Source organism: Canis lupus, chromosome 7 (assembly GCF_011100685.1).
Source record: "Canis lupus familiaris isolate Mischka breed German Shepherd chromosome 7, alternate assembly UU_Cfam_GSD_1.0, whole genome shotgun sequence".
NCBI lineage: Eukaryota > Metazoa > Chordata > Mammalia > Carnivora > Canidae > Canis > Canis lupus.
The window spans coordinates 52,301,699-52,321,265 of record NC_049228.1 but is presented as its reverse complement, the minus strand read 5'-3'; the positions used below and the strand labels follow the sequence as shown (position 1 = coordinate 52,321,265).

Below are 19,567 nucleotides of genomic sequence, written 5' to 3'. Positions count from 1 at the left end.
AGAATGTAGATAAAGATGGGCTTCTCAGGGGCAAGAGGATGGTATATTTAAACAGAGGAAAGAAAGCTAGACAAAGAGCTTAGCTATAAAGGAGCCAAAACCAGTTTCTGGGAGGAAGAAACAATTAGTTGAGTAGTTCACCTTAGCCAGGTAGGTGTGCAGCCCCCGAAGTAGCTTCGAAATTGGCTTGCCTGCTTTTAGTGGCTTCCACATTTGGTTAGGTCAGGTCAATTCCCAGACCAAGGGTGCTTTACTAAGAGGGCTGGTTGGTCCCCAAGAGCCCAGAGAAAGGGCGTATATGCTCAGCAGAGGGGAGGCATCTGTGTTCTATAAAGAATAAGGCAAATTTGAGTTTTTATACCAGTACAAGCTTTCTCAGGCTAGAGGTAGTTCAACACACGTGGAGGAGTTTTGAATTTGTAGATTTTGTGCCAGCAATTGTCTCAGAATAACAAAACAGCACTGCTCCTTTATGAGTCTCAGATTGAGAACAGCAAGTACAGAGGTAGGAAATGTGGTAGGTGGGAAATATGGCTTAAATGTGCTTTCAGCTGTGTCTTCCAGATAATTATAATGGAGTCTGCTTCTCCCCCACCCATGCCTGTCATCCTCAGTATTAAATTATGATGATGATGATGATTACTGGTAATTATCCCTTTCATGTATTTGGCATTTTCTACTTTCTTAAGTACTTGCACATGGTTCCCTTCACTGTGAGCCTAGGAGACAGGAAGGGCAGGCACTGCTCCACCCATCTTTAGATGAAGAGTAAGGCTGCTATTCCCTTACCCTGGGTCACACAGCTTGTTAGGGACCCCAGGCATCTAATGGTGTCTACATCTCTCTCAGCTGCATATTTGGTTCGCTAGAACACTAATTATTCCTTTCCACATTTAAGGATATAGTGGATATGTATATGGGTACATATATTCCATACGTCAAAAATTGAGTTGTTATACTTTAAGTCTATATATCTCTCTCTCTTCCATCTGTATCTGTCTCTGTCTCTCTGAGAGAGAGAGAGAAAAAAAAGAGAGAGAAAGAGAGAGAGATTGAGATCCACATTGCGTTGTTCACTTATGGATTTCAAAGCATTTTCCAAATAACAAGACATTATCTCCTTTGTCATTTATAATGGCTGGAAGTTTTGGCAGACTTGTCTCAGCTTTCTGCTTCTATGTATTACGGAGAAAAACCTAGGGATAGAACTGGGTATCCGCATTACATTTAGGAAACTGGATATAGAAATGTGTGCATGCAAGGTACCACCTGCCTCGCACCTTGGCCGACTGCTGATTATTCTCCATGATCTGGAGCTAATCCGGAGGATTAAGTGAGCATCTGCTCCCCATGCTGACAGTTGGGTGGGGCTGAGCCATAAACAGAGGGGGCAGATCAGGCTAAGGCAAAGCAGCCAGTGTGGAGAGGGCTGGGCTTCCCTGAGAGTCTGGGGATATTTGACCCTGGTTGCTCTCCATCCTGCCCTTCTGCACTCTGCTCCATTCTACCCTCACCCACCTCTCAGCCTGGAATTTGTACAGGGTGGTGAAGAGCCAAAGTCAAACTGCCAGAGTTTGTCCTGCTCTGCTGGCTCTGTGTGCACTCTGTGACCTTGGGCAGACTGCTGTGGAGAGGTGCCTCAGTTCCCTTATCCACAGGAGGGGATCGTGGCAGTAATCCACTCCTGAGTCACAGCGCAGAGTAGGTGAGATGTTCCCTTAGAGAGTCTTAACTGTAATTGTTGCTGGGATGCTCCTCCTCCTCCTCCTTCTCTCTCTCTCTTTCTCTTTTTGTTCTTTGCGTCTCATATCAGCTCAAGTGCCATCTACCAGTGTTCTGGTACATACTGATTCTCCTTATCTGCTGCCACATCCTACCTGGAAAAGTCCTTTTGGCATTCACCTTGCTAGGACATACATTTATGTTTCTGTGTTTCATGGATCTGAGTCTGTGAGTTCCTCCTGGAGAGAGTCTCTTTCAGATCTTAATTTTCTGTAGAAATACACACACACACACACACACACACACACACCTGCAGGAAGAAGGGAGAGGAAGGACAAAGGAAAAATGAATGAAGACACAGCCTTTATTTTAATCATCTCCAATGTTAGTTTTCTGCCCACACTTCCTCCTCCTTAGACAAAGCAGTCTTTGGGAGCTACACCTAACAGCACAAACTCAGCAGAAAGCCATTGGAGAGTAGAAAAAGAGTCCAGTTTAGAGTTGTGACCAAAGTAATGGTGATAAAGCAGAAGCCCCTCAGTCCTTAGGAGGCAGGGGGACTCTTATCTTCTTTTCCAGGAATGGAAAATGCAAGACTGCACCTTGTCCACTTTCCTGAGATGGAGCCCCTTTTTCCCCATGGATACCATCTCTTCTAGAGATTTCTCCCAGAGATGGGAAACAGGCAGAGGACACATTGAAAGGTTGGGTTTGTCAAAGTGTTGAGAGTGTCTGGAGTAATGGGAGGAGCTGAGAAGCACCACCACCTGGGTTCTAGGTACCAGCAAGAGCACTGGCCTGGCACCCAGGTCCTGGCCCTGGTTCAGGAGGCCATAGATCCCCCTGGACCACCTGGGGCAAGTGGCCTCACCTCTGTGGCCTCAGAAGTTCATCTGGAAAAGGTGATCACCTAGGGTCCCCTCCAGGTCTGACATTAGGTAGCTTGCCACAGTCCCTACAGATATCACTGCCTCCTTACACAAGACAGCAGTTGGTATTTAAAATAATGGTGATGAGTCATCTCAAAGCGATGACAAAAGAAGGTTGTTCTGATTTATTCCTTACAGTGCCTCCACATTCTGGAATCCTGAGAGCTAAAGGAGTCTGCAGTGCTGAATCTTCTAGATACCTGAACCCTATGTACTTTTAAACATCCAAACTGAATTTTGTTCTAAATTAAAAAAAAAAATTAAACATATTTTCTTGGAATTTTTTTCATTATATTTAATATATTGTTCTAATTATATTTTTATCTTCAGAAAAGAGAAGGAGGAGAATACCTTGCACTTCTCTGGATGACCTTGGGTCATCATTCTGAGCATGAATGCTGCTAGTGAAGGAAAACCCTCAGGAGCTCCTGAGCTCTGTCATGGGTTTGGATTTTCTTTCCACTGACCTTCTCCTGAATCTTTACTCACTCTCTTTGGTCTCTGATGGGGTCACTGGGCAGGAATGAGAAGGGACACAGTTTTCATATATTGAGTCCAAGACCCAGAGCGGGACAGGGATTTCCTCAAGATTAAAGAGCTGGTCAGTAGTATAGCTGGAAGAGAACAAGCACTTTTGCTTGAGAGCCAGTCTTAGAGGACTCCAGACGCTAGCTTGCCTTATCTCCTTATCTGCAATCTGTATTTCCTTTTACAGGGTCTAAAGTCATCCACTTCAAGTTTCAAGGATGGCTCCCCATGGAGTTGATTGATATGTTGCCGATGAAGACTATCCCATCATAAAAAACACTGTGTGTCATATTTTCAAATTTTTCAGTCTTGAGAGATTCTTTGGTGGGATAAAATAAGTTTAAAGACAAAAAAGAAAAAGAAAAAAAACAAAAAAACCCCCACCTAATCACCTAAGATCCTGCTCTTGCTTGGGTAACTGGAAGATAACTGGCCAGAATCCTATATAAGCAGTTTTATCTTTCCTTTTTTCCCCACTATCTTTCCATCCCTCCCTCCTGCCCTTCCTGTCTTCCTTCCATCTCTTTTGCTTTTTCTTTCTTTTTTCATTTTCCCTTCCCTCCTTCTTCTACTCTCTCTATTCCCTTCTTCTTTCTTCTTTCTTTCTGTCTTTTCTTTCTGCTTCTCTTTCTTCTTTACTTTATTTCTTCTTTCTTTCTTTCTTTTTTTCTTTCTTTCTTTTCTTACTTTCTTTCTTTCTTTCTTTTCTTTCTTTCTTTCCTTCTTTCTTTCTTTCTTTCTTTCTTTTCTTTCTTTCTTTCTTTCTTTCTTTCTTTCTTTCTTCTTTCTTACTTTCTCTTTCTTTCTTTCGTTAATAGCATGAAGCTTATACCTGGTATAGCACTGTGATGCTGCTCTTAGGCTATTTTCTACAGTTCAGAACTCCAGAGACTATTTACTTCCTCATAGTCCTTTGCTGGTGGTATTAGTATGCACCATGTTTTTTTTTTTTTTAAGATTTTATTTATTTATTCATGAGACACACACACACACACACAGAGAGAGAGAGAGAGAGAGAGAGAGAGAGAGACAGAGACACAGGCAGAGGGAGAAGCAGGCTCCATGCAGGGAGCCCGAAGTGGGACTTGATCCCAGGTCTCCAGGATCAGGCCCTGGGCTGAAGGTGGCACTAAACTGCTGAGGGCTGCCCAGTATACACCATTTGTGATGGAGAGTGAGAACTTGGTTTGCACCATGGGGCCTAAGAACCAGGCTCAGCCCAAAGTGTAACAGAGAGTTGGCCTCTCAAGACTGTAAGAGAGGCAAAGTTTACATCCTGAAATGATGGTGCCTTAGAAAAGATGGATCTGCTATGTACCATGTATCCCTTTTTGTTCAACTCATGTGAAAAGAAAGTATACACTCAGAATATATGATTATAGGTTGTGATGGATTTATAATGTTTCAATTTAGCTAGGCTGAATTCCATTTCCTGCATGTTTCTCATTAGGGTGTGCCATGAAGGGGATTCTTAGGGGAGATGTGTTGGGCCAAAGGGAAACAGAAGTCATTTAGTATCTCATATACATTGTTACTTTCTGTTGACTCACTTGTAGTTCTGAACAATAGCTGGTTATGCAACTGATCCAGCTTCCTCTGAGTCCTAAGCCAGGTATGTAGGTTCATCTGTGAGACAAAGGTCCTGGCCTCTTTAGGATACCCTCAAGGTCAGAGCCAATAAGAACTCACACAAATTTCAGAACATCTTCCTACGCTCCAGCCCATGCTGGTGCATTCTAGCTTGTTCTTGCTGTCAAGTCCTACAGTATAATATAGCTGGCAAGGACCTTGATTGTCTTTCCATTCCACAAGACACCACACTGGTCTATTACATGGATAGTATTATGCTGATTGGATCTAGCAGTCAAGAAGTAGCAACTACTCTGTAGACCCTAGTAAGACACTTACATAGTAGGGAATGGGAAATAAATCCTACAAAAATTCTAGGGTCCCCTGCCATGATGAAATCTCTGTGTCCAGTGCTCTGGAGCACGTTAAGATATCTCTTCCACAGCGGAAGGGCAAGTTGCTGTATCTGACCCTTGCACCACTGAGAAAGAGGTACAGTGCTTAGGAAGCATCTTTGGATTTTTGAGGAAATATATACCTCATTTGAGTGTGCTTCTCCAACCCATTTTCTAAGTATCATGAAAATATGCTAATTTTGGGTGAGTTCAGATAAGAGCTGGCTTTCCAACAGGTTCAGACTATCATGCAAGCTATTCTGATCCTTGGGCCATATGATCCAGCAGATCCAATGGTGCCTGAAGTGTCAATGACAGATACAGATGCTGTCTCTGGCAAGCCCTTGCAGCTGAATCACAGAATAAACTCAGATTTTGGAGTAAAACTACTTTATGTCTTCATACAATTGTTCTTCTTTTGATATACAGCTTTGGCTGCTACTGGGCTTTATTAGTAGAGAAACATATGATTATGGGCCATTGAGTTACTGTGTGACTTGAGCTGCCCATCACAAATTAGTGTTGTATGACCCACCAACTCAAGAAGTTGAGCATGGACAGGTGTTCTCCATCATCAAATGGAAGTGATATATATGAGATTGGGCTTAAGCAAGCCCTGAAAGTACAAGTATGTTGCATGAAGAGGTGGCCCAGATGCCCATGGCCCCTATTGTTGCTACACCATTTTCTTTCTCTGAAACTATGGCCTTATAGGGAACTCCCTATGATAAGTTAGCTGAAGAAAATATTAGGCTTGATTTTACAAATGGTTCTACATGGTGTGCACTCACCATTAACAACTGCATTGCTGCTGCACTATAGCCCCATTCTGGATGATTCTATAGACAATAGTGAAGGTAAATCTTCCCAGTGGCAGGACATTGGACATTGGACAGTGCCCAGTGCCTAGTGAAGATGGCAAGAATTGCATATCTTTACCATCTCATAGACCATGAGTGGCTTTGGTGACTGATCAAGGACTTGGAAAGAACAAGAGTGGAAAATTAATGACAAGAGGGTCTGGGGAAGAGGCATGTAGATAGGCTAATCAAGATGAGCACATGGGGTGAAGATATTTGTGTCCTGTGTGAATGCTCACCAAAGGGTGACCCAATAGAACAGGATTATAAAAAATCATGTAGATAGAATAGGCTGTTCTGTGGATACCAGTCAGCCTCCTTCCATAGCCACTCCTGTCATTTCCTAATATGTTTATCAGCAAAGTGGCCATGATGGCTGGGATGGAAGGTATATGTGGGGTCAGCAACATGTACTGCCACTCACCAAGGATGAACTGGTTACAGCCACTGCTGAGTGCCCAATCTGCCAGCAGCAAAAACCAACACTGACATGGCACCATTCCCCAGGGTGACCAGCCAGCTACCTAGGGACAGGTTGATTACATTGGCTTGCTTCCATCATGGAAGCCACAGAACATTATTTTTAGTGAAAAAGACACTCACCTTCTATATGGTTTTGCCCCAAATGGTATATAATTTAAAAAATAGGAATTCTAAACACCAACAATAAAACCCATACATTTGATGCAGTTAATGCATTTTTGCCTATAGATGAGAGCCCACCAAAAGGTTATTTATGGCATTTTTTTTTGTGCATTTAAAGAAAGGGTTGGTTATCTTATGTCCATGTCTAGACCATATTAGAATGTTCAAATTAGAAAGTGGGGAAAATAAATCTCCTAGGATAGGTAGGGTTATGCTGCACTAACATACAAACTTAAACTCCTGATGATTTAGTACATACTTCTGTCCTTCTGCTGTTATCATAAGTTGGCTTGGGTCTCTGCTTTAGAACCCAGATTGACAAAGCAGCCACCTTCTGGAATGCTGCCAGTCATGATGGCAGAGGGAAAACTTCATGGGGGTCTTATACTGGTGATGAAATTGACAGGCTCAGTCCACATGCTCCAACCCCAAAGGAGCCAGAAAGTTCAATGCCACCACGGCCAACACTTTTTGGTGATCAGAGCTAATGAGTACTCTAGAGGTGAGGGAAGGTTGTGACTTGCAGAGTCCCCACAATGCTGAAGAATGATAGCTGCTTGTGAGGGAAGAGGCAAAGGGAAGACTGGAAGTCAAGATGCAAGATGGGGGCTATTTAGTTGAGAGGCAGATGGTCAGCTACACAGGCCTGAGTGACACCCTGCTCTCCAGTATAGTATAACAAATGATTCTCATATCAGCTCCCAGTTGTCAAGGAAATGTAAAATTGTGTTTTGTGTCTTCTGTTTAAGAGGAATTGAACCTTGATATTACATGTTAGAATTATTTCTATGCAAAATACCAAATATATTGATATTTTACGTGTAAAGGGACTCTATGTCTATCTTATTCTGCGAAGACGCCTAATAATGGTGACACAATGAATTGTTACTGGTTTTGTTATCATCATAGTTATTATACCCATACCGGGCTTTGTTTCTAAGTGAATTAAGTCACATGAAGCAAAGGAGAGGCCATAGCCTCATGAGAGCACATCCACTCATTTAAGTCTGTCAGTTGGCTGTTTTCAGCTGTATCAGTTGAGAACGTGTTGGGATGACATGCAGCCCTGGATAAGATTGTTTTGAACAATATGAGAAATCAGTGGCATTCAGGCCAAATTAAATCTAATTTACTCTACAAATTGCCAAACTATCAGTCCTATTAAATCTGTTTATTAAAAGGCAGAAGAGTCGGCCTGGGTCGCAAGCTGTGGCTGGGATAATAAGACAAAGATGAAGCCCACTAATGTAGATAAATCATGTTTGATTTCCAGGCCAGAGGTAGCCAATGGGAGGGCTTTCACCTCGTCTTCTCTGTCATCCTGAGGTGTCTGCAAACCAGTCGGAATGTCCCCAGAGTCAGGCCATTCTGATTGATTTTCATGGCACTGGGAGGCCCATGTCATTGCCCCCAATCTGGGGTCATTAATAAAACCAACTCCATTTCTCTCTAGTTATCCATTCTACAAAATATAATTTAAGCAGGCCTTTATGATTTAGAGGTGAGTGAGATTAGGAGGGTAGAGGAGCAGATAATGGTGGTGGTAGAGGCAGGGATAGGAGGTTGGGATTATTATATTCTGAAATCCTGAAGTGTAGATAGGGCAGGTAATAGTAGACCTTTATTCTCAAATTACTTGGGCTGATTCACAAAACTTTATAAGGTTTTGGGTTGGATTTTACATCTTAACAATTGCAGATGTACACATAAAATGAGGGGGAAAGGGCAATGCTAATTAAGGCCTTATTCTTTAAGAAAGATAAGTCTTTGTTTATGGTGCTCACTTACTTGGAATCTTCTATTTCAGGGTCTCCAGTTACTAAATTCTGCTCATTCTTGGAGGTCTGTCTAAGGTCCCTTTTCATCTTAAAGTAGTTCTTTTTTAATACCTCAGTCCCTGGCTTTCTTTCTTTTGAACTCTTGTCCCAATGAATATTTTTCCAATGAATATTAATAGCACTTGATTTGAAATTATCATATTCTTTACTATATTGCACTTTGATAAATCTTTTTTTATGAACTATTTCCCTGAAACTACAAAAGAAATATATAGAGATATACAGTAACTTACCCAGGATCACACAGTTAATAATGTGTGCTATTCCTAAGCACCCCCTCAATATTTGATTACATGGGGTAGTCTGATCTTGAGGGGGAAGCAAACTCATCAAGTATGTAAGTTGGAGGGGGCTAGGGACTGGTGAGGGAATAAAATGTGAATTGGATTCTTTAGGGGGCTAGAAAAAGCAGGGCCCTCCAGTAGATGTCAAGCAATGGCCCTTCAGCCAGTGTAGGCAGAAAGGCTGGCTTGAAGCTGAATGATTGGGTTTACTCATTCAGAAGATTATTCCTTTTCATTGAAATTTGGCCTACAAGCACCTTCCACAGATCCATATCTGTGCCTTCCACTCTGTTCCAGGCAGTCTTCATCTCAGACAGCCTTTATAGTGGATATTTTCTGAAAGCTAGAAGTAAGGAATATGAATAAGATTAGAGAACAAGCCTTGAGCATACAACCTCAAACCCCAGATTGTAATTCCATGGAATAAATTTGTGATTCAGTCACCACTCATTCAGTACAATCCAGTAAGTTCAGGAAACTTCTGGAGGAAAGTTGAGGTGGGAGAAGGGAGGGATGAAAATTGCTCACAGTAATCCAAAGGCTTTATTAGTCTGTAATTAGGAGTGATGGGAGGAAGCCAAGTGAGGGAAAATTTAAGCTGAATTGCAGGAAAAAACGAGTCTCTAACAATGAAGAGTATTCAACTGTGGAGCGGGATGACAGAGACAGAGCAGCGGCAGTCACTCATAATTTCTTTATTGGTAATTTGGTCTCTATATTTTGGATGAAATACATATCTGGGAACCATGCCAAGTCATGCAAGGGATGCCCTTTAACCGGCATTCAGGGTGATAGCATTAATGGCTCTGGGAGAGGAAAATGAGATAATCTTGAGAACCAGCTGTGAATGAGAAGTCCAAAGAACAAGATGTTCTCTTAGGTTTAGGTCCTGGCACTGCACATCGTTGGAGCCGCTCTGAGTTGGGGCCCTGTACCACCACAGCAGAAACCAGTCACCTCTCACCTGGCTTCCAACATCTCTAGAGGGTGTCTCACTGCCTCCAGTCTTAGAGAAATTGGAATTCTCAGAATATCTGTTTTCTAGGAAATGACCATTAAAATGCAACTCTGTTCCATGTAATACATTTAAGTTAAAAGGGAAAGACAAGTGAAGATGGGGTTTTAAAAATGAATTAAAACATACATATACAACTTTGCATCACCTTTCTAGTAAGACTTACATGTGAAAACAAACCTTTGGTTGTATCCTATCTAGAAAACTCAACAAGTGTTTTAAACAGCAGCTTTTTCTTCTTTTAGTCTCTCACCCAGGTGGGTTTTTATGTGCTGCTAGTTCCATGTCACCTCTCTGTTCATGATCTTTCCAAGGACTTCTACAGTCTGTCCTCAACTTACCCCGTGGCCATTATCTGCATTACTCAAACCCTCGGTTTTCCAACTCTTCAGTATTTGCCCAACACATACACATACATGCATGTGCACACACATACCCAAACATGAACACAGGCTTACAGATGTGTGAGTGCATACACATAAATAAAAAATAGAAATAATGTTTTTTTTTTAATTTAACATCTTGAGATTCTAGTGTTTCTGGGAATATAATTTGAGGAAATGCCTCTTTGTTTTTACACCCAACCTACCCATTCCCAAATCTCTATAAAAAGGCACATGTGAATACAGTCACCACTCTTCTTCTACCCAGAATGCTATCATCACTCAACTCAGTATATAAGAAGTCTACTTGCCATCTAAGACTCAAGCCTAGCGCTATTGCTACAGAATGTCCTTTCCAACCTGCTCCACAGGAAGGGATCTCACTTTTCTCTGAAATTCTGCAGCCTGGTGATGATCCAGGGATGCCCAACACAACTGCCTTCTACTGTGGATCTTTGCCTTCATGCTTTAATCCTCTTACTAAGATGTACTTTCTCAAAGTTGAGGACCATGTTTCACATAGCTTCACACTTTACATAGTACCTGGCAAGGTCCCTTTAGCTCAGTAGATAGAAAGTACTCTTTTTAGAGGATAAAGAAGTTGATAATCAGAATATGATTATTTTTTATCACAACACTCCTCCATTTAGGACATGTTCTTGAACTTTCCACCAAGGTCTCATGAGGCTTATGTTTCCCCTAAAATCACATATAAGGTCCATTAGATCACTGCTGGTCGTCAGCACTCCTTCCTGTTCCTCATTAGTTCTTTTGCACTGCAGGACCACTGAAGGTCAATTTTCTACCTAGAGTGGTGGCTTCTCTCAATTGGCACTTAAGGCCACCCAGGCCCTGCCTTCTCCAGAAAACTTCTGGCCATTCCACTTTTGATGAACACCCAGTTCCTTGAATTTTTATGTAGTTATAATTAAACTGCACACCATAGCACTTAACTATTTTCTGTTCTCAGAATGTTTTTGTTTCACCAACTAGATCATAAATTAGTTTAGGGACATATAGAATAGTAAAAGTAAGTAAAAGGCTTGAACTCCAGAGTCAGCAGCTTGGTTGGAACCTGACTCTGACATTTATTAGCTGTGGGATCTTGAGCTAGTACTTAACCCTTCCATACCTTCTTTTGCATCATCTCAGAAGTATCCTTGATCCATAGAACTGTGAACTAAACAGACTAAAATTTGCATGTGCGTTCAGAATGCATGCAATAGGGTAGAGGCAGAAATAAATGCTTAAAGAATAATAAATTATAGGTCTTACTTAAGAGTGAAGGCAAGTGAGTCACAGAAAGGATTCAACTGAAAGAGCAAAGGGAGAAACCTGGATGTGTTGGTCTAAGAAGTTCTGAGTTGATTCTTGAGAAATTTTATCAAGGAAGAGAGCACAGTGTAGAGTGATTCTGAGCCCATGCATGATGTGTGGGCAGAAGTGACAAGCAGAGGGGCCTGTTATGACTGGGGATGTGTAGGTCTAGATGTGGGTTTATGTTAGTGGTAAAATGAAATTTATTTCTTTGAACACATTGGAGGCAGTTTCCCTTAAGTGCATTGGCCATATTTTCTCAGCCTACATATGTTGTACCTGGTTTTATGATGGCACAGGTTACAGGACATAGAGACTACCCTGGAAAACATGGAGTGTGATTGACATGCTTACAGACATGCAGAGGCAAGACAAAAACTACTAGACCATTTTTAAAACTGAGAAGAGAGTGGGGGTGAGTTTTTTATGTGCAAAAATTACGGCTTCATCACATGGCAGGAAAAGATACCTCTGAGATGCTGTTAGCCTCCAGAAGAGGCTGCATTCCTTCAGTGGGTAATCAAAGGTGCCAGAGAACCATCCAAAATGAGGAAGGTTGCATATGTACTGAGGCAGTCCATTAACCTCATTCCTTCCAGTTCTGGGATGTTAAATAGCAATGAGAACATCATGCATTCATTTATTTTCTGCCCCACCTCTTGGGCCCCTTGAAGTTACTCCATATTTTCATTTTAATGGAACATGATAATAGAGCCAAGAACTGCAAACCCACCAGATTGGGGAACTTTTGGGGGGAAAGTCACACGAAGGGCACATATTTACTGCAGTAACTAACAATTATCTTCAGAGGTTTCAAAAACTGCCTCATATATGTAACATTCCAATCACATTCTTATTGTTTAATGGGAAGATATGAAAATTCAATTGACAGGGCTGTCACTTCCATGAAGGTATTTTCATCTGAAATAGGCACTGCAGATACCTTTAGGAGAAGAGGCCCATGTGAACACACTCACTGGACTCATGAGTCCAATCCTGACACAGTAGACCTCTCATCAGCCCTGCACATGCCTGGATCATGCACAGTTGCTACTCTGCCTGCTTGGAACCTCTGTCCCTGCGTTAGAAAGTCCTACTCATCTCTCAAAGTCCAGAGTAATTTGCCTTCCTCCAGGAAAGCACCCCTTGCTTCTCCAGCCCATTCTCATCTCTTCTCATTCTGATTCTATGGCATTTAGAGCTTAAGCTTCATAATTAAATTCTAAATTATAGACCATTCTATTGATATTAATAATATGATTTTAACATAATGTTTTATGCACTATTACTTCAAGTACACAAAGCTCATATCCCAACTAGAAGTACATAATGAAAAGGGCCTGTTAAGAGTAACAGGGAAATGTGTGTGGACATTTCTGACATTGTATTGCATCTTTAGGGGAGATATTTAGGCAAGGGTTCCCTTCAATGACATTTAAGCAAGTCGCATCTCTACATTGGTTTGTTTATGTGTCATTTATTTAACTGTCCCATTACTATAGGAAGGCACTTTGGATTACATTTAATTATAAAATATAAATTGAATGAATAGTAAGGGTAAGATATAGGGCTAAGTTTGTGGATGGAGGAGAAGTAGGCAGGGAAAATGTATCAGAAATCTCATTTGAGATTCTGACTTATCTGTGCATACTTGTGAATTCCTGACACATAACCATCCCCTAGTGGGCCCAGGGACTGTGCATGTAGAGACGTGCTTCTGATGTGGGCATCAGCACAAAATGACTATAATTCTTGGGTAAAGTCACAAACTCCTTTGCTTTTAGATGCTATGCACTCAAAACAAGTACAGAACAATTATTTCTAGAGTGACATCCACAATTAGAGGATGAATAATATGCTCCACTAAGGTGTGGGAAGAGAATAGTAGAACTTGTATTATTTATAAAAGGATTAAATTTCTAACATTTAATTTTTAATTTGCTTGGAAGCCCTCTTCAGTTCTTAAGCCAGAGTCACATGACTCACAGTGACCTTAAAGTGTCCAGAAAGGAGGGTAAGGATTCTGTAGCACAGAAGGTTTGGTGGTATGCCATCACTTCTTTATTCTTTTAGTTTACATATGCCCAGGTAAAGGGATTTGTGGGTTTATTATCTTCTTTTAATGAAACTGCCCCTCTTCTAGAGAAGTAACTTATAATAATCCTGTGAGAAAACTGTGGATGAGGATAATGCTAACCATACAAGCCCCAGAGAAATGCCTTATTAGGGCATGGTGGCACTAACACTTCTCTTCCTCATTCTTCCTTAGCCCCATTGCCAGATAAAAATAAGGACAGTCCAATCAGATGTAAAGAAAAGTCAGTCAATGAGTGGGAAAGCCAGTGCCCTCTGAAAATGGGTGGTTTTTAAAAAGATTTTATTTATTTATTCATGAGAGACACACAGAGAGAGGCAGAGACATAGGCAGAGGGAGAAGCAGGCTCCCTGCAAAGAGCTTGATACAGGACTCCATCCCAGGACCCTGGGATCATGCCCTGAGCCAAAGGCAGATGCTCAACCACTCAGCCACCCAGGTGCCCCTGAAAATGGGTGTTAGAAATGTTTCTTTTTTTTTTTTTTTTTTTAAATTTTTATTTATTTATGATAGTCACAGAGAGAGAGAGAGGCAGAGACACAGGCAGAGGGAGAAGCAGGCTCCATGCACCGGGAGCCCGACGTGGGATTCGATCCCGGGTCTCCAGGATCGCGCCCTGGGCCAAAGGCAGGCGCCAAACCGCTGCGCCACCCAGGGATCCCGTTAGAAATGTTTCCATCTCTGTGTGATATTCTTGTGAAAAATGATGATTAAAGTTCTCATATGTGAAAGCACATTGAAAATGTCAGGAAAATTTTTCTAACCTGCTTGACTTTAGATAAGCTAGAAATTGACTAGCAAAATTCCAACAAATGGTTTTGCTTTTTGGGTACATAGGATTGAAAAGTGAATTCATGACTAGTCAGCAGAACCAATTGTGCCTTCATCCATGGGCATTGTGTGTCTTCATGAGGTACCTCTAACAGTTAGAGAAGCCAATAAAACCAGGATCAAAATAAACTGAAATCAGTGCCGGACTTTACAATTGTTCTATCACAATGTATTAAACCAAGACTTTCTGAAATGTGAAACATATTCAGGCTCAAAGCTTGCTCTGAAAATATTACTATGAATAATGTTTTCAATTTCAGCAAAAGGTTGACATTAAATTGTGATTACATAAAAAATGCAGGGATCCCTGGGTGGTGCAGCGGTTTGGCGCCTGCCTTTGGCCCAGGGCGCGATCCTGGAGACCGGGGATCGAATCCCACATCGGGCTCCCGGTGCATGGAGCCTGCTTCTCCCTCTGCCTGTGTCTCTGCCTCCCTCTCTCTCTCTCTCTGTGTGACTATCATAAATAAAAAATAAATAAATAAATAAATAAATAAATAAAATAAAAATGCAAATGTGGATTTTATTTATTTCTCATTTTTAATTTATATTTTAATGTAAGTTTTATAATGAATGCAACAAATTAATTTATAGTATGTATATATGTATATATATGTATGTTTATCTATCTATTTACTTATATGGGGAAAGCAAACTCAATTTTTTTTCCTGATAGGTGTATATGGCCAGAAACTGTTGGAGATCACTGTATTTGTGCTAAATACACATTCTGAAAGCATTCTATGTGACCATAATATTAGTGATGGAGAATGCTATTTGAGAAGCAAAGTACAAGACTACTGGTCCATATGATTGATGATCAATTAGGGCAATTAACTGCAAGCAGGTGCCAACAATAGATTTGAATAAAATGAGGATAGTTCAATTTTTCTAAAAGAATATACTGGAGATTCTTCTCTCTCCTTCTTAAGAGCCTACTACACAGACCAACTTGCTTCTTCTGTCTTACTACTCAGTGTCTATTGTGTCAGCCCTCCTCTCCAACCTGACTGGATGGCTCTTCGCCTCCCAAACAGAACTCGTGCTTGCATCTCTCAGATGTTTCTTTCCCAGTCCCTGTCTGAAGTGCCCTGTCGTGTCCTACCGACCTTCTTGTTGTATCCAAATCTTGCTCATCACTCCTGACTAAGGTCAACTCTCTTCTCTACTTCAATCTTCTCAGACCACTTTAGACCACAATTTTCTCTTTCTTTTCTAAACTAATAGCAGTTTCTATCTCTGCCACTCATTTGACAATCAACTATATAATGCATTGTGACAGCTCTGATATTACATTGTGCCATAGCATTATTTCCCTCTTCTGTTTTTAGGTTTTTTTTTTTTTTTATCTATTTCCTCTCACATTTTTCTTTATGACTGTAACTTCGCTCAAACCTCCTTTTTGGTAGGGGTGGTATTTCCTCCTTCTGATAATAGTCTTCTTAATCTGTGCTCAGTGAAGGTGTTTGATAAATATTAGTTGTTAGAATAAAGGGTGGGTAGTTCTATTGGATGTTGCATTTCTTCACCTGAAATTAGAATAATAAAACATACTCATGGGGCTGACGTAAGGATTAAATGAACAATGTGTATATAACAGAGTGCCTGCTGCTTGGTAAACATTGGTAAATTTTATATTCCCCAGAATTAACTCATTAATGAAAACGCTTATGTCACAAAACCACTTGGTTATTTTGAAGCAGCAGTTGGACAGGAATGAATGATTTGAGGCCTGCTTCATTCATTTATGCACTTATATCAGGCACTAAAGAGGGAGTTTTATTTTTTTATTGTCTTTTTTTTTTTTTTTTTTTTTTTTTTAAACATTTTTTAAATTTTTATTTATTTATGATAGGCACACAGTGAGAGAGAGAGAGGCAGAGACACAGGCAGAGGGAGAAGCAGGCTCCATGCACCGGGAGCCCGACGTGGGATTCGATCCCGGGTCTCCAGGATCGCGCCCTGGGCCAAAGGCAGGCGCCAAACCGCTGCGCCACCCAGGGATCCCTATTTTTTTTATTGTCTTAAAGGTAGGTTTTAAATTTGTATTTCAGTGTGCCCTTTCTTCTTATTATACCAATTATTATTCTCTGAAATTTTCCTCCAGTGATCAAGAGAGAGATTATAATTTTCCTGACTCATTGATAATTGATGCTAATAGTATGGTGGTCTCTCTGACAATTCAATACAATGACCACCATGAAAAAAAAAAAAAGAAATACACACACACACACACACACACACACACACACACACACCTGCAGTACCTTTAATCAGACCTGAAGCTTCTTGCTGATGGATATTTAACTCATTAATTCTGTTTGGCTGTTGGTCTGACACCATCACTGTAATACAATATGAAGTGCTAATTATCACAAAATCCAATGATAGAAAGAAAAACCCTTTTCTCTCTCTTTATTGGAAACTGCCTGCTCCTTCTCTTAAATTTGATCAGCATTTACTGTGATAGAAGAGGAAACCACAGCACCACATTTGCCTTGAGCCCTAACTAATGCAAAGGACAGTTCACTCTCAATCTATGTTATTTTTCAGATAATTCAGCACATCACTGAGTGCTTAAGAGTTTCTCTTGGTAATCTAAGAAGACAAAACAAATCTGAGATCCTGTATCCCCTCACACGGGTACTGTGGCTGCCTCAGAGGATAAGCAGCTGAGGCCAGTACCTCCTTCCTGGACTCTGAATCCATTTGTGAGTACGGGCACTGAAGAGCTGGCCATCCATTTCATCCTATTTCCTAAATTAAATGGGCTGGTCAGTTTCAATATTCCTCTCAGGTCCAGATTTCTTAAAAATAAAGCCACCCTCGCCAGACTTCCTTGGAAGAGTGTGTATGGCTTCTGAAGCCTGGGAACTGCCAGTTGTCACCTGGCTCAGGCTGCTGTTCCTAAGCCCACACCTGGGGAGTGCTTGAGAGAATCTACTGCCTCTCCCTGGCAATCACCTCACTGCCTAACGTTCTACTAGTCACCAAGTTCTCCTATTGACCCCAGTCAAGGTCTAGTGACCTCTGAAAGGCATTTTCTTTTCCTGAGGTCAGTTAACAATCGAGGAGCCATTTTTGTACCTGGAGGCATCATTAACCTCATCCATTCATTTTGCCAGGCCACCTAAATGCTCAGTTTTTTTTTCTGTTTATTTCCCCACTTCACCCTGACATCGATGTGACCGAAGCCCCTGAGCCTGTGGGTGGTGAGTGGGGAGTCAAAAGGGTGGATCTGGTGTAGAAGAGGGGTTGCTGTGCTGGAGAGGAGGGTGAAGACAGCCACGCCGCTCCCATAGTGAGCCCTTGCCTGTCGGGCCATCAATTTCCTCTCTTTCAGTACAACTCCCTTCACTTAAGTCCTTAGTCCCAGGAGCTCAAAGAATGCAGCAATGGGAGCAGAAAGGCAAGGGAATTTCCCAGGGCACAAACCTCCTTGAAAAGTTCACTTTAACTATGTCCAATGAATGAAATATTGAACATCCGGGATATTATTTTAAAAAGGGATATTAAACAACAGTGCAGGACTGTCTGGTTATATTACAATGTCTATCTTCTCATGTGTCAGCAACAAGTAATGCTGAAGGAAGCCTAATTAACATATTCACAGTGGTACAGGTAGTAAAACAGTTATGCTTTGCATTGCTCAGGATGTTCAGAGCTGAAATAGATAAACTATGTGGGAGACTAGTAATAGGTAATTATTCTCTACTTACATATTCAGCCTCATAATTCTAAATTAAGGTAAGTGGAAAAAGCTTATAAAATATTCAAAGCTCCTTTATCTTTCCTCCTCCCTCTTATTAGAAACTGTGCATGAATTTGCATAGAATAAACTGAGCTCATAAATCAAAGAAGAAACTGCAAGAATGCTCTTTGTAAGTTATAATTTAAGGTTAACTGTAGCACATTTTGCTTACTGTATTATTAATGACTTTCGTTCACTCATGACAAGATTACATATTAAAAATTGTTGGTAGACAAAACTCAGTTCATAATCAATTTGCTTCTTAATGTGAGCAATCTGCGTGCATCCCTACGGCGGAGGCAGGTTTAGCCGGGGATAATAGAAGGAGCGCCTTGGGAAGGATGGTTCTCCCACCGTGGGGCTCCTGCAGGGGAGTGATTGACAGGCAGATCCAGAGAGGGATTTAGCGGCTGCTGAAGGGCAAACCCGGTTGCCGGCTGGCAGAACCTGGGCTGCTCCCCGGGGAGGGGCGTGGGGGGTGGAGGGGTGGTTGGTGAGGCCAAGGCCACGCGTTGGGCTCCACCCTGAACCAGCCTCCTCTCTCCATCTTCCTCCCACAGGCCTGGGTACTGTCCAACACTGGCTGGTCCTCGACTCCTTTTCATCCTCCCATCCTCAATTGATGAAAATTCCTCACATCTCTTTACTAGAAAATGTGTTTCTTTCCCACTATTAAGCAAACTCAATTTCCATGTGCTTTCTCAAGCAGTTGCCCTTCTCGTTTTTCCTTGTTCTCCATCGTCCATTTCACCGTCTGTTTAGATTTCCAGCCGGGTCCTCTCCTTGCTCTTGACATCTGGGTCTCACATTTCTGCTCTCCTGTGGAAACACTCCTTCTCCTACACCTGAGCAGAGAAGAGCCAACCGTGTTCCTGCAGCTACAGCTTTCCACCTCCTCCACCCACCTGAGGGTCAAGTCTTTGATTCTAGTACATTGAGATTCCCGCTACTTTCTGATGCACTTACCCTCAGTCCCAGCTGGAGAAGCAGAGAGACAGGAGGTTTCCAGGTTATTTTGCTGGAACTCGGCATGGGCAGGTTTGATATTATACTCCAATCTTGTGTTTCAGCCCTGGCTTGGCCTCAGGTAGATTTTTGGAAAGAGACTTGCTTGGGTGTCTTCTGAATGTGTGGGAAAACATCTGGAATTCTTACAGTAAAATGTTTTATTTCTCTACTTCCTTAGCGTTTGTGATTCTAGTATTACAGATTCAGGTGAATTGGCACCCATTTATCTACAGAATGTGTTCAAATTATTTTAAAAGCCTTAATCGCATGTAAAACACTTGAGATTGCAGCTTCTTGGGATGAGGAACCGTTGATGTAGACATACTAGAACCTCTACAATCCAGAAAGTCTTGGCTATAGATTCTAAAATACCACCAGAGGGGGATCAAGGTGGAGA

At 41.5% G+C, this 19,567-nt stretch overlaps 1 long non-coding RNA gene across 6 annotated transcripts in view; it reads left to right on the top strand.

Annotated features, from left to right (window-relative positions):
- LOC111096770 overlaps positions 1–3,465 on the top strand; it is a 331,553-nt gene extending 328,088 nt beyond the window's left edge. For 4 of the 6 annotated variants that reach the window (XR_005362484.1, XR_005362483.1, XR_005362481.1 and 1 more), the window contains one exon: positions 3,367–3,465. This is a non-coding gene — a long non-coding RNA (uncharacterized LOC111096770). Of the gene's footprint in view, positions 1–2,789; positions 2,886–3,366 lie in introns of those variants that run through there. The other 2 variants (XR_005362482.1, XR_005362480.1) reach the window with 1 other exon arrangement.
- The last annotated feature ends 16,102 nt before the right edge of the window (positions 3,466–19,567 follow it).